General features: G+C 38.8%; 1 protein-coding gene across 4 annotated transcripts in view; it reads right to left on the reverse strand.

Moving 5' to 3' along the window:
• LIN28B (lin-28 homolog B) overlaps positions 1-14,885 on the reverse strand; it is a 100,497-nt gene that overhangs the window by 27,704 nt on the left and 57,908 nt on the right. The window lies entirely within an intron of this gene.

Raw genomic sequence — 14,885 nt, forward strand, 5'->3', positions numbered from 1 at the left:
TTGGAAACTCTCAATTGATCTTTTTACATAGGCAAGACCAGAGATGATAAAAGGGCATGTGATATTGTTACTCCTGTTGTTACCTGGCCTAATGAGAGCAAGCTAACACAGCTACATTATTATAGCTTCATTTTGTCTAATATCTTATAACTTGTTAAGTCTGCTTTCTTTTGGCACCCACTTTCTTCAATACAACTGAAGCAACTTTTCATAAACCTATGGCATATAGTATATGTGTGTACAACAGATTTAATATTTTTTTTTCCTCTTGACAATTAAAGTCAATCTTCTATAAAATGCATCTTAACATTGCACTGGTGTAAAGACTTACTATTCTGACAAATTCAAAAGCTTTCAGGTTTGTCTCATTCATGTTTTATGCAAGGATTAAGCAAGAAATGTGGGTCATGAAGAAAACTTATATATAACAGCTTAGATTTATTACCATATACTTCTAAAGATTTTATGGATAGCTATCACCTGAAGTATCTCATAGACATTCATGTTCTCCTGGCAGTTGGAAACAACCACTACTTGGAAACAAAACCAACGAGCTTTTTTCTGCTGGCTTCTCATTCAAATTAGCAGCTACAAACAGATGAGGAACACAAACCTCAATAGTCCCTTAAAAAAACAAAGGCCACCAATAATCCAGTTTTCTGAAATCCTCTGAACTCGACTGCATTTGTACAAAAGGTGTTTTCTGATGAGTTCTTATTTTGAAAAGGAGGGGGGCAGTGCAGGCTAAAGCCTAGAAAGCAAAGCAGAAGTAATAATCTCTTTATGGCAGTTCATGGTAAGGAAGTGACTCAGCTGAGGCAAATTACAGAGTCCATTTGGAGACACTGATTCCAAGAGCACTGGGGTCTGCAGTCAGGAATCTGGTGCAGCTGCACTGCCAGAAATTTCAACCTTCACAAACACATAAGCCTGAAAAATACTATTTCCAGTAATTCTAAACAGTTTTGTCTATCTCTACAGCATTTTTTTGTTGTGAAAAGAACATGTGAGGCAACTGAGGATATATTCTCTAGCTGTTTCTCACAAAGACCAAGCAAAAACAAAGCAGGATTTCATCATAAGTAGGTCAAATTAATTTCTAAGTAATTAAAAAATTGCATTGTAATTTCTCTGAGTTTTGAATTACCTTTCCACAAACTTAGCAAGCAGTCTACTCTTTCCTGCAAGCTATTGCACATAAAACTTGGAGGCAGTTGTTAGCACATTTAGAACTAATGCCTCAATAACTAAGGGATGAAAAACCTCCAGCACCCTGAGAGTGTCCACTAGAGTGGTTTTTGATCTGCAGATCTCAGGTATCTACTGACTACTTTTAAAGGGTGGGCAAAAGACATTAAGAAAAGTGTGCTTGTGGACAGGGTGCTTAAATAATCAAAAATCAACAATCATCAAACAAGAGGATACACACATCCAGCAAAAATCCTGGGGAACAGGTCTTCCAGATTAAAAAATGTATAGTTATCACTGCTCTCTTATATTCAAATAGCCAAGAACCACAATTACTATTGTGGTTAAAAACTACAGTGATTTTAAGTATTATATGGACTAAGAAGGATTGCGTTGGAGAGTTTACTGTTACTCATACAGAACAGAAGGAAGGTATAGAAATGGCTCAGGCAAACAAGAAAGTTATCTTAAGTCATGTCAGGCACACTATCTTTGTAGTCAACATTTTTTCTTTATTAATTAACACATCCTCTGTTCCTTCACAAGGATTCACAAGTTCTCACAAGTGGGTAACCAAAACTGGTCTGTAAACAGAATTAGCTCTCCAACCAGCGATTATTTAACCACAGAGAGTGCTGACAAGCAAGAATCCCAAAATGGCTGATCAGAAGCTACTCCATTTTATCCCAAGAATTCAAACAGGGAACAGATCTCCAAGATACAATAACCTTCAGGGTTGGTTCTGCCCCTTCAAATGCTCTCTGTTTCCCAGTGTCTGTGGCACTCCTAAGGATGCAGGCCACAGCCAGTTGTGCCAGCACCAGCGAGGATGCAGGAAACATCCAGTGACGGCAGTGCACCCGGGATCATGGAGCACAGCCAGCCGTGGCCATCCCTGCAGCTGGCAGAGCTTCTCCAGCCAACCCAGTGAAACGGCAGAAAGGAAACAAAGCAGTGCCTGCATCCCTGGGAACAGTCCATGGGCTGCTGCAGTCCACAACAGCTCCTCCTGCTTTCCCTTCTTTTCCTTCCATGAAAGAACAAGAAAATATGGTGATAATTTTGTTCAACTTCCTCTCAGATGCAAATCAGGGCTAAAAGTTGCAAAAAGAAGGTTTTAATGTTTAGAGGAATAGTTTGTAAAGTTATAAGCTTGCAAAGGGGTTTAAATCTCATATCCTTCACTATCCAAAGAACAACAAAAACGTGGAGGTTACACTGAGGTTTATAGATGGCTATCTGCTTGAGCTTAGCTGTACTGTAGTACTTTAGTTTAATTAGCAGCCATACCTATAGGAGAAGTACCATACGCTGTTAGCCAGAGCCTGGGCTGAGAGGTACCCGTAACTTTTGTTTTCTTTCCTGCTAGGTGGGTTTGCATGCTGAAACACTAGTCTGGCTTTTGCCTATGATACTGACACCACTTTCATTTGCACTTTGAACAAGCAAGACAAAAATGTGATTGCTTACACAAATCCTCGAACTTGCATAATTGTTCAGATGTGGGAAGGTGTCTTCTTCTAGATAATAACATTTTTGAAATCAATGCACAGATGAAAGATGAAGTTGTCACTCTTCCAGAAACACACAGTAATGAATTTTGAACTACGTCAGACAAGAACAAAGAGACAATGGTGTCTTTTCTTGTAAGTCAATTTATAATCTATAAAAGAACATTTCTTGGTCACAAATTTGTATTGGAAAGGAGTTCACATTTCGAAAACTGAAACAAGGAGAGATGCTTACAAATAATTTTAAGCATCAGCATTAGAAAATTTTCATATGAGAATAATTTTTCCCTTGTACTGAGAGCACCTGTATTCTCCAAAGACAGCAAGGGGTCTTCAGCAGACTACAATCAAGTTTCAGGTTCCACAACACTTACTGTTGCTGTTTGTAAGCAATAGAGCTAATTAAAGGCACACAGACTGTATGAGCAGATCCTGAATTATTATCTAAAAATGTTACACAAAAGCATTTAGTATACAAAATACATAATGCATTTATACTAAAGAGGCATTATGTTTCTCCAATTAAAAAAAAAATTCTTCAGTGTTAATGTTCTCTAATAATATAAGTTGCTTGCGTCAACAAACACAGTACAATTAGCTTGTTACCCTTAAACTGAGTTTAAAATAAGCAAATTGTTTGATGACTTTGATGTTTTCCACCCAAAATGTGCTGGCTAATTTTTCCATTCCAGTTCCCATTCCAATCTTTTAACTGCCTTAATCTCCTGCCCTCAGATGTTGACCTCCTAAGAACAGAGGTCATAGGTTAGCACAGACAGACCTCAAAAGATCTGGACTATCAATTCATGCCTGAAAGATTTCTCTTCCACAAAAGAACTACTAAAAAAGCAAATTCCAAAATCCAACTCCACAGGCTGCATAAAATGTAAACTTGTTGATAAGTCACATTCATAAATATTCTAAAAAGATTGGATCTAAACAGTCTGAATTAATTTCTGTAGGATATGAAAATAAACCAATGGCATAGACATGGAATAATGACTAAACTTCAAAGATAAAAAAGGAAAGCTCTAGACAGGGGCGAATTAAGAGTCGGCATCTTTAACCACAGATATGTGTGTTTTAAATGTTTCTAATCTCTGCATTTGAAAGTACCATTTTTCCCCACCAGGCATTTTTGAACACAATTTGTTTTTTTGTAAGGGTGAAAGTATGAGATTAGCTGACTCAGAAAATGAAACAGCACCAGTTTATACAAATTTTACTGATTATTAGTGAGACTACTACCTCATTTTCTTGCAATAATCAACCATACAACAGATTCCTTGCTGCTTGTTTGGTCAATGAGCATACAGCTCTCATTAAAAAAAATGCCAGATGTTTCTTTTCTATGTATAAGTGAAATGTATAAAATTGTAAAGGAGAAAGATAACTTCAGGAGGGTCCAGGGAGTTAGAAATACAGAGATAACAGGATAGAACCATTTTATAAAATTATTTCTGGGATCCAAGTAAAATTTGTATTTTACAGAAGGTACATAGGGACAAAAATTCTAGAATCTCTCACTAGTGAAGTAATGATATTCCCACATTTAATAACATGAGATCACATTGAATTATTTACCAAGTAAATTAAATCCACTCTGAGGATTATTTTTTGACTCAGAAAACTAAAGTGCTTAACACATTTTAAGTAATTATTAAAAGGAGGTGTAGGCACGTATTTCTAACAATTATTTGACCAGCTAACCATGATTCCTCAAAAAAAATTATCAAAACACAAGAACTTGAAAAAATTAGTCTGATAAACAGGAAAGTAAAGATTTTTCATTTCCTTACTCAAAAGAAGTGATTTATAAAACTAGGGAAAAAGAATGCAAATAAAATAAAACCCTTAAAAAGGAAAATTAATAGGCTTGCATCTGAGCTACATACAACTTCTAATCCTATTGCAACTATTGATGGTGCCTTCTCATTGATAGAAGAGGTAACACTGCATAATTCTGTAGTACAACTCATCTCATGCAGACACACACTGACACACACTATTGTTTTGTTTTACAGTATTAGTTTAGCACAAAGAAAAGGGAGAGACACTGATTTTAAACACCAGCAAATCAGAAATTGAATTTGAAACACTAAACTATTTCAGCTTTTTATATATTTATATTTCATTTAGCATTTAAAAAATCGAAGTGTTCTAGTTAAAGTTTGATTTAAAGGCTGTTGCAACATTAATTGAGCAGTCTGTAGTTTGCAGAGCTGTCTAAAGTAAATAAAAAATTTAGCATTTAAATTGTCCAAGAGCTAAAAGGGTAAAACTCCAAGTGACTTCTAGAGTAGAGACAGCCATTTAACACAAGACCAGTAAAATTTAAATCAAGTTTTGTACTTTCAGCTATTCATTGTAAAAGCTCTAGTACCAGGAGACTCAACACCAATAAGATTATAAATGAATGGAGATCAAAGAAAAGAAATTGTTTAGCTCACTCCCATATTTCACAGTGAACTTTCACAACTCTTTTCCTCCTTAACCATTCCACTGTTACTGGGCAAACCCAGCTCCCTCTTCCCAATCGATTACGCCAAGCTCAGCTCGCTGTTCCTCCAGCTTGGCCAGAGTCACCCCTGCTCTCTCTTGAGCAGTGTTCCATTTCTTCCCTGAAAGTCCCTTCATCCTTGTCCTACCGTGCAAACAGAAACTAGTGCAAATCCCCTAGTGAGAGGAGTGTGCAGGCTAATTTCTACAAATCCCATTATCTACCAATTCAGTATTCAAAGGAGATGGAAACAATTTACACTGCAGTAACAGCCTGTGAACCCACATGTGAGTTCTCCTATACGGCCTTTTCTCATTTGCTGCATGAAATACAGATTATTGTATTCTTCTTCCTTAGCCTACTCAATTCAACTCTTGGAACTCACCACTAAATCCAGCTAAATCTCGAACACAAAAAATATTGGTTTGGGGGCTCTCACGAAGATCTTTGCATGCATTACAAATATTAATTACTTTGCAATGTCTCTCCAAAACTGTGGTTTAACTGGTCTCAGAGAAATGCGCAGGATTCTGAAGCACAAGAAAAAAGCCAAAATAATTTTCCAGAGGAGCATTATTCTAAGTGCCCAATGTGAAATACCAGTGCCCATGGAACACTTACTATTTTATAGCACCTGATGCATTTAAGGCAAAGCTCAAACTGAGCAACTGTGAGGGCTGCATTTGGTGGTTCTGCAAAACAAACTCCAGATGTGTTACGTTTGTCACCTGGTAAATGAGGAACACACAGTAAGAAGAATACTGCAGAAAGTTCCAGATCCACTGGAATCACCATAGTAGGTTGCAGAGCAGGAGCTCACATACCACCTGTGCTTCAGCATCCTGTGCTTTAGCTCTTAACTTGCAGCAATCTTTCAAAATGGAGGAAAATTCAGTTGAATCCCTGATTGTGCTTGTGGGGAGATTCAGGTTTTTCTGCAGTTCCTGAAGAGTGGCGGAACTACCAGCATTGAGGTAACCATTTGGAGCCTGGAAAAGATCTGGACTTCTCATATTGCCACTATTTTTTTGCTCCCTTCCCTAAGTCCTTTCTCATCCCCCTCATTCCTCATCTTCCCTGTGTTTGTTTTCCTATTCCTGCTTCTTCCTAATCTTCGCCCTACCTTTTATCCTTGAAATATCTTCCTGTGAACCTGCCTGATGGATCACAGACACTACAGGAGCATTTCTATTTGAGCTGTCTCTTCACTGAACAGCTTGTCATAACCAGAAGAAGCAACTGCAAAGTCCCACTCAGTCCTGCTACTTCTGGATTGCCGAGCAGGGGTGGCTTCAACCGCTATGTTTTTCCTGAAATAAACCTCCCTTTCCTTGTTTAAATATGCCCTTATAGACTCATGACTTCTTTCAGGACATAGCCTGTGTCTCATTACCTGCTGGATAAATGCTATAGCACATTGCAGGGGTGCACTTTTGGGGGGTGGGGGATGCACAGTGGGAAGAGCAGCATCGTGCCTGCACCACCACTATGGAGATGACTACCTCCGTGACACATTCCTCTTATATAATGAGCTGCTGAGCTTCTTGGCAAAATAAGATATTGAAGAAAATTCACATTTTAAATTATTCATATTTAAGTAGGTTTGATCTTTAAGTGTCAAGGACAGAAACATGAAGCCACAGCTAATAAAAGAAACAGCTGTAGCGATTTGGAATTACATTACTGCACAGACTTTATTAATTTGAAGTTAAAGGGCTCCAGAACTTTTACTCCTTCTAAAGAGCTTCAGATTCATCCACAGTGGTAAATCAAGGCAATGTTTCAGGGATATCTGATTTAGCAGATATGCTATAATTCATTTTTCTCCAGCTTTCAAGTTTTTGGTATCTTTTTCAACAGGCCAAACTATATGACAGTTTTTTCCATCATCTGGAATCACCATTATAATCCGTCCTCAGTGCTGTATATTTATTACATGTTTTGAGTATGTTTGCTAGGTGATGCTGGAATGAAATATATAAAAAAAAAAGCAAGGAAATGCAATTGTTTTCCTAAAATAAAAGATGTGGGGTTTAATTATTTAATTACACTGAATATTTTTGTCATAAAATACAGCACAAACAGTGTGCACCTTTTAAAAAGGTAGTTTATCCTGTGAGCAGGTCTGTTCCCAGTTCATTGATAGCTATAGCACGTCACATGAGCAGAAAGCAGCACAGTCTGTAGTCAGGATCAGTATCAACTTAATACTCTGTTCCCTGCTATTTTCAAAGCACAAGATTAAGTATTTACTGAGCTGGCTCCTGAAAATGTGTGCACTTTTTTGTTTATTTTTGTCTACTTGAAAATAGTATAGTAGTAAGAAATTAAACACTGAGAAACAAATTTGAATTAAAGAAGATGACAGTTATATTAGGAAGACTTTTTAGCAACAGAATGATTTTTTGAAAATTATTTACTGAAATACTTTTAACATATACTCTATTGGATTTATGCATAATGTCTGTTAAACTGAGCAAAGTTCTCAATTCGTTTGTGCTTCTAAATTCCTCCTGGTATGTGTGATCATTAGTTCAGGTAAGAATGCAGTGGGATCATTAGGTATATCAGTGCAGGCAGAGGCCTGAATATATGCTGAGAGTTTACTGTGAGAGAGAGCTCACCCCTTGACAAAAGAGTGGAAGAGTCAGAAAACATGAGGCCTAGAGAAGACATCCAATTAAAGAAAAATATTGTGCATTCCAAAAACAGTGCATGTACTTAAGAAACCCATCTGCTGTGCGGGGACAGCTTTACTCTACATGAGGCTGCATAAAAACGACACCTTCCTACTCACTTCATCTGTTCCTGGTACATTTTCAGAATTGAATCTCCTTACTTTAGCATCAAATTTGGATTTCTTATTATAAACACTATGAAAAATTCGGGGCCTCTCTCCTCTTAATTGTACATGCATACAAACAAATACCAAAAAACTTTTTCCAGGCTCTACTCTTTTCTAAATACAAGCTTGCAATGATGCAAATCATGCTTGGATATTACTTAGTGGTATCACGGCTACCAGGTTCCAAGCTCTTCCCTTGGCACAGATATTTGCATTTACTTGAAGTACATGAAAAGCCTCACCAGAAGATGGAAAAGGCAGCACATATTTTTGCATGTTTTGATGGTTTGTAGGCCTAAGTGCAAAACCCAATTCCTACCTGCACCTCAGTGAGCAGGCTGAAACACTGCATGGTCATGCAAGTTCACCAGCAATGGAGCATCTGAAAAGAGACCTTACTTTAAGTGGCCTTGTGATGAATTTGGTAGTTAAATTGTCTGAAACCAGAAAATGGCCTTTCAAATGAATGAGGAATTGCTTGTATAACCACATAGCACATTACAGTGTGCCAGGGTACCCCAAAATACCTAACTGACCTTGGGTCAAATTAAGCTTTGAGGCCTGCATCTAACTATGGCCACTTGGCTTTGCAAATCTAACCACGTTCTCTCCATTTAAAATTTTGAATGGGATTTCTTCCATGTCTTCTGAAAGACAAAACCTTTTATTCAAATGTTACACATGCTATTACGCATGACTGTAACCATTTCTACGCTTTGCTCCAACATGCAAGCACTGATCTTTCAGCTCTGCATCCTGGCTTCTGACTGAGCTACACAATTATGAAAGAGAAATCCAGTATCTTTAGAGAAAGGCAGCTCCCAGTGCTGTTGCTAGATCTAGGGGGTAGAAGCTAGCCTAGCTGTGGCTTGCTGTCTTCCAAGAGGTGAGGTTTTCCTGCTTCTGCTCTCACTTTGGAACATCTCCCCATAGTTCTACACCAGGCATTTCAGGAAGACTGGTTTAGCTACACCCTGTGCCAGAGAAATCATGACACACAGTGTGTGGTCCATAGAAATTGGGAGCTATACACAACAGGCAGTGGCAGTTGTTTTCTCTATTCTCCCTTAAGCCACTTTCTTTTCTTTTTTCCATGCCAAAAATACTTATTCTTGGAGATCTGACTCTGTTCTTATCAGACTGGACCGACCACGTCCTGGAAGCACATTGTGTGTTTGTTATGCAGGAGGGCTGTGGCTGCTGAGCTCCCTTTAAACACAGATGGATGATGTAGATTTTAACAAGGGCAGTCTAATGAATATATGCAGTAACACTTTTCAGAGGCTTCTGACTTAAGACTTGGATGGGTCTGCACAAAGACGAGCAAAGATTAACCTCCTGCCCTAGAGATCCATCTCCAAGCCAGCTTTCAAGCCTCCAATCCATAGCACCAAGTGGCAGCTATTTTTAAGTTATCTACTTTTTTAACCCTACCAACAAGGCCCTCTGGTTTTCTGGTTTTATCTCACTTCTGGAAAAACACAAAATGTTGCTAAAACTTCCAAAGAGTTGTCAGCCTGAGGAAAAGAGCAAGGATGAAAAACTTTGTCCCTCATGTTTGTAGTTCTGCAAAGATATAACCTTCCTAAAGTACTGGAGTATTGCAAAGCTCTCAGGGTTTTTTTGTTTTGGTTTGGTTTTTTTAATCCAGCATTCTGCTGTTCCTGTTACCAGCAGTTCATACCAGTTTAGTGGCTTATTATGGCACAGTCAGCAAATATCAATCCTAAAATTATGTACTGAAGCATATCTTGGAGTGGCATTTATCCCCATTCCAGCCTATTGTCTAAACGTGCAAATTGTTAACTCTATTAAACTCTGCACAAATAATATCAAGCTTTGCTTGAGGATCCAAAAGGAAGTTGCATCCAGCAAATTCAGGTACTTAACACTTCATCAAATTGTCTTTTACAGATTAGTTGTCGATACTGAAGGAATGATGAAACCACTACTGCCAGAAATGGAAAGCTATACTGTACCTCCCTATTTTTTACAGGCCCTCCTTAAATACATTCCCTTGTTGGAAAGATGATAGTAAGCCAGAGGGACCTCATTTCAGATGGCAGTTTTCACATAAGAGAACAAAACGATGGCTGTCTTTCCATTCTAAGTTTAAAAGGTTGTCTCAGACATCACTGGAAAGAGCAACTAAACACCCAACAAAATCATTATAATGCAGGGAAAGAGCAAACAGGCAAGAAAATGCCCTATGCTTGACAAATGGGAAAAGCAAGAATGAAAATTGGAATGAAGAAATTCTTGCCATCTCATACTAGGTGAAAGGGAGTCAGGGAGGAGGTGTTCATGTTCTAATTGCTGAAGCACCACCCTTGAGTACAGTCCTTTTGCAAGGCTGTATTTCTAAGAAACTGGTGTAAGAGCCAGGCAATTTTTGCATGACTTGTGTGTCAGTTTCCTCTTTAGAAAATGGCAGAACTGTGAATGTGATCTGCATCGAAGAGGAGTAGGAAAATTTCACCCTTTGACAGTAACATGCTGACACCATTTTGTGCCAAAGGCTACAACTCCCTGAACTTGTCATCCATTTCCCTGGTTGGATGACTCGGTTTGTCTGCTCCCCATTTCACCCCAGTGCTGTTTAGGACCTGCCCAAAGCGGGTCCCTGGGGCTGGCCAAGTGGACGTATCCTCTTTGTAGCTGTGTGTGGTGACCACCAGCCTGGTCTTGCTTCCTGTTAGGAAAGGGACTGACAGGCTTTCCCCACCCATCTGCTAACCATGGGTTTTATGTGCTTCTCCCACGTTGGTACTAGCTCAGGGCTCTCCTCCCCAGCCCATACCACTCCCATTATTCACATCTCCTTCACAAGAATCTGCTTGGTTCAAGCTGCAGGAGGCTTTTCTATGAAAGTTAGATTATACACTTGAGTGTGATCCAGTCAGTAGAGATGGAATTGATATAGTATCAAGTTTGAAGTAACTTAGTATCGTGTAACTTTGCTGTCCTAAACTAGCTCTCCTGGTCCTGTTAACTTGAACTCAAATGTCCTCCATGGCATGCCACCATGTGTCATCTCTTCCTGCATCATACCAGCCTAGTGGCTGTTTGTGCACATCATGAGCTTTTAAAGACGACCTTTAAGGTTTTCTTAATATAGTCTGACTTCAGATCATCCACAGAATGCCTTCAGATATTAAAACCATTTTCTGTCTGACTCAGACACTAGTTTTAAGTGACAGTTAATCAGGGGAGAATTATATCATTTAATTACAACCCCCCCTTCCCTAAGTGGCTGTATTTCTACCCTGTCAGTGGTTTAGAACTATGTTTTTCTTCATTTGAAAATTATTGTTTTGGTCACATTCAAAAGTTACTGGTGAACACCATTTATAACATCTTAACACAGAAACACTTCTATCCTAATTGTTCCTCCTTCATATATATCTACATTGGAAAAAAGTTTTCAAAGTGTTATATCCATGCTGCGGTACTCATTACTGTTTAGCCAACTGAGCTAGATATACACGGCTGTTTCACCAGCTGCATCCCACGGTATAATTCAGCATCACCATTCATCCAGTGGCAATGGTTCTTTGAGCTCCATCATTTTAAGCAGCTCCCAAATCCCTCCCTCACCGTTTACTTGCAGGGCTGCACTATAAACCAAGCCCGTGAAATGTTTCATGTCAACCTCAATCTCACAATGTAGCACTTATTTATTACATGTTTAAATCTAGACCACTTACTGACACAGCTCACCTGCGCTAGAAAGTTTCCCTGCCACACGTGTGACATTAGCAGAGGGTATCAAAGGACTGAAATGACATAAATTAGAACTGGGAGATGGAGTTATACTCTTAATTATTTCTTCCTTGTTCCTTTCTTCTTGCTTTATTTTATTGCTTCCATTTTGGTGTAAAGATTTCAAAACAAACAACAACCAAAAAAAAAACACCCCCCCCCAAAAAAAAACCAACCAAAAAAACAAACCCAAACAGCTGTCAACCTCCCCATCTCCCCCAAAACATTCCACATGAAGCAAGTATCAAGCTAAGTAGATACAGCATAACAGACATTCTGCTGAAAAATTATCCAACTTTGAGCTCGTATTAGGAATATTTACAGATAATGGGTAATACCTCTAGGTCCCAAAGATAACTCTAGCTTCTAGTCCTGTGAGCATCATGCACCTTTATTAATATTGTGCCTAAAGTCTGTGGGTCAAATTATTTAAATGTACACTGCACTAAAGAATATTCTCCCATCTATATAAAGAATTACAACTCATAAACTGGTCCTTTACCCAGTTTCATTTTAGGCGACATAGAAACATTGGGAGTGCTTGTTCAAAAAAAGTAAAAAGAAAGTAGTGTCATATTTTTGCCTTCTTCCCTTTTTCCTCTCAACTTTACTCTGAGATGGTGGGTTAGGTTCTGATTTCATTTATTCTACTCTAAATCATAGACTTGTCTACAAGTTACTGAATACTTGATTAAGTGTGATTTCAGAGTACTTTATCTTTTCTGCATCAGATCCCCATGGTCATTCCTAGAGAGCAGCATAGCATGGTTTTATGACAGCTCACTGCCAAAACTGAGCAAAACACACTGTGTTTGGCAAGTGTTAAGAGCTCCTACAAAGCGAGCTGCAGCTGGTCATAATGCAACTCCTTGCAATTCATCCCCTGGTCTACTTAGGTAGGAAGAGACCAGCCCCTCCACTGTGCGTCTCTGCCATAAAACACCACTTCTGAACCCAGAACCTGTCAGATGAAAATCCCAGCTGAGCTTCATTTAGAAACCTCCCCTCTAGCCCAGATTTCTCTTAATACTGTGAAAAAGTACATACGTGTACTACAATAGATTAAAGTAAGGTCTGAGAACCTGAAGCCTGCAGGCTGCTCAGAGCCACAGCTTCATTTCACATGGACCACAAAGTTTCCCTTCCTCACACACGAATGCGCCAACACGCTGACTGAGAAAGAATGACCAAGTGGCTGATACCACTGGTGACAATTACGAAGAATTCCCGTTTATATTATAAAACTAACGTGGCCCACGGGAATGCTGAAGGGGAAATATTAGCACAGCAAGGTCCCCACAGCAACAATACTACAAATTACAGGGACCCTGAGTCTATCATGGAAGCCTCACTAAATCTACCAACATTGGCAACTTCAGTGTCATGACTTTTTTTTCCCCTCCCTGTCTGCACATATTGGTGCTTTTCCCTTTTTTTCTCCCTCATCTTTGCTATCTCTAACTCCTCTCAGTAATTAGAGTAACAGAGTCCATTCAAATGGGATCCAGACAAAAAGATGCACTGAAGCTGGGCTCTCACACTCTTACATTGGTGACATAAAAAGAGATGAACAGAAAAAGTTGGAATTAGCTTTCATAAATGGAGGCAGTTCTCACACTACAACAGCAATCATCAAGAAACTTTTCACTACACGTTGGAGGTGCACCTTTTTTATTGTCTAGGCATTCAAAACTAATTTTCCTTCAAGCAAAGACACTGCTTTTCACTGAGTGATAATGTCAATGCTACTTCAAACATTTCAATTTTCAGCCTTTTTTGGTGTCTTATGACTTAAGTGTAAGAATTCTGAGACAGAAGTGGGTAGATGTTTTTGCCCACATTTTCACATTCAAATTAATTCAAAATAATTTTGAATTTTCCCTTTTTTTAAATGTAAGTGAACAAGAGAGTACACTGTCTCATAGACCACCCCCCCCACACTGTTTTTCAGGGTATATCTGTTCAATTTTTTCTATGTTTCTGCTATGAAAAAAAATGATTCAAAGCAGAATTCATCTCACTTCATTTAGAGACTTGTAAGGGAAGCATCTCCAGGATTGGATCTAGGATCCCTGTGTAGTCCCCGAAGAGGAACAGCAGTAAGGCAAGATTCAACCCCAACATTTCAGATGCTTCCCTAGGATGAGATGAAAAGTCCTGCTTCCCCCTTCATTGACTACACTGTGCACTATAGATTGCTCAAATCCCTGCCTCTTTCATTATATGGTCTTCCCTGACTACTTACAACCTGCCCATTTAGTTTCAAGGTTTTTGAAGCAAGGACTGTCTTCCTTCATATACATGTGCAACAAGTAAGTCAAGAGGATCATGCCAGCATGACTGTGGCCTTTATTTGCTGCCAAGTATGAAACATCAAGAATAGTGGTAATGCTAATGCCCTAAACAGATTAGCTATTACAATTCATGGAAAAAACAATGATTTAGATAAGAATAATACTGAAAGCCTATAGCGAAATAAAAAAATAATTTAAAAAACCCAACAAAAAACCAGCCATTGCATGCAACATGACTCTAAAAGGCCAGATATGGAGAGCAATCAAAAAGAAAGCTTTGTCTGGCTTACAAAGTCTCTCCTTGTTGTGGTTATGGACTCTGATCTGTTACAGCAGCAATAAATTTTGTTTATGGCCTTTAGCTTTTACAAAGAAGGTGAAAGAAGGACAAATATCATGTTGTCTCCAGTCCTTAACTAAAAAAAATTAAAAAAAAAAAAAGGGGAACAAAAAAGGGCCTTTTAACAGAGCTGAGGACAAGTGGAGTTCATCTGTAGCTAGTAAAGGTTTCTGATCCCAAATTTCTCAAACCTGGGCTACATCGCCTTTCCAGGTGACTCTATCTTTCCTAAGCTACTCTTTGCTTCCAAATGTGCAATGAAGAGAGCCACCACCTCTCAGTCATGCCATACATTAAATACTGCAGGCAAAACATGGCTGTTTAGATGTTCTCACTAGGATCCTCACAAAGTATGTATTCCACTTGGCCTCAGTCATTATAGCTACTGGGCTGGGCAACAGCATGAGGAAAAAAGGGTGAATTCACCTAAATAAAAAGATGAGCT

Source organism: Corvus cornix, chromosome 3 (genome assembly GCF_000738735.6).
Source record: "Corvus cornix cornix isolate S_Up_H32 chromosome 3, ASM73873v5, whole genome shotgun sequence".
Classification (NCBI taxonomy): Eukaryota; Metazoa; Chordata; class Aves; order Passeriformes; family Corvidae; genus Corvus; species Corvus cornix.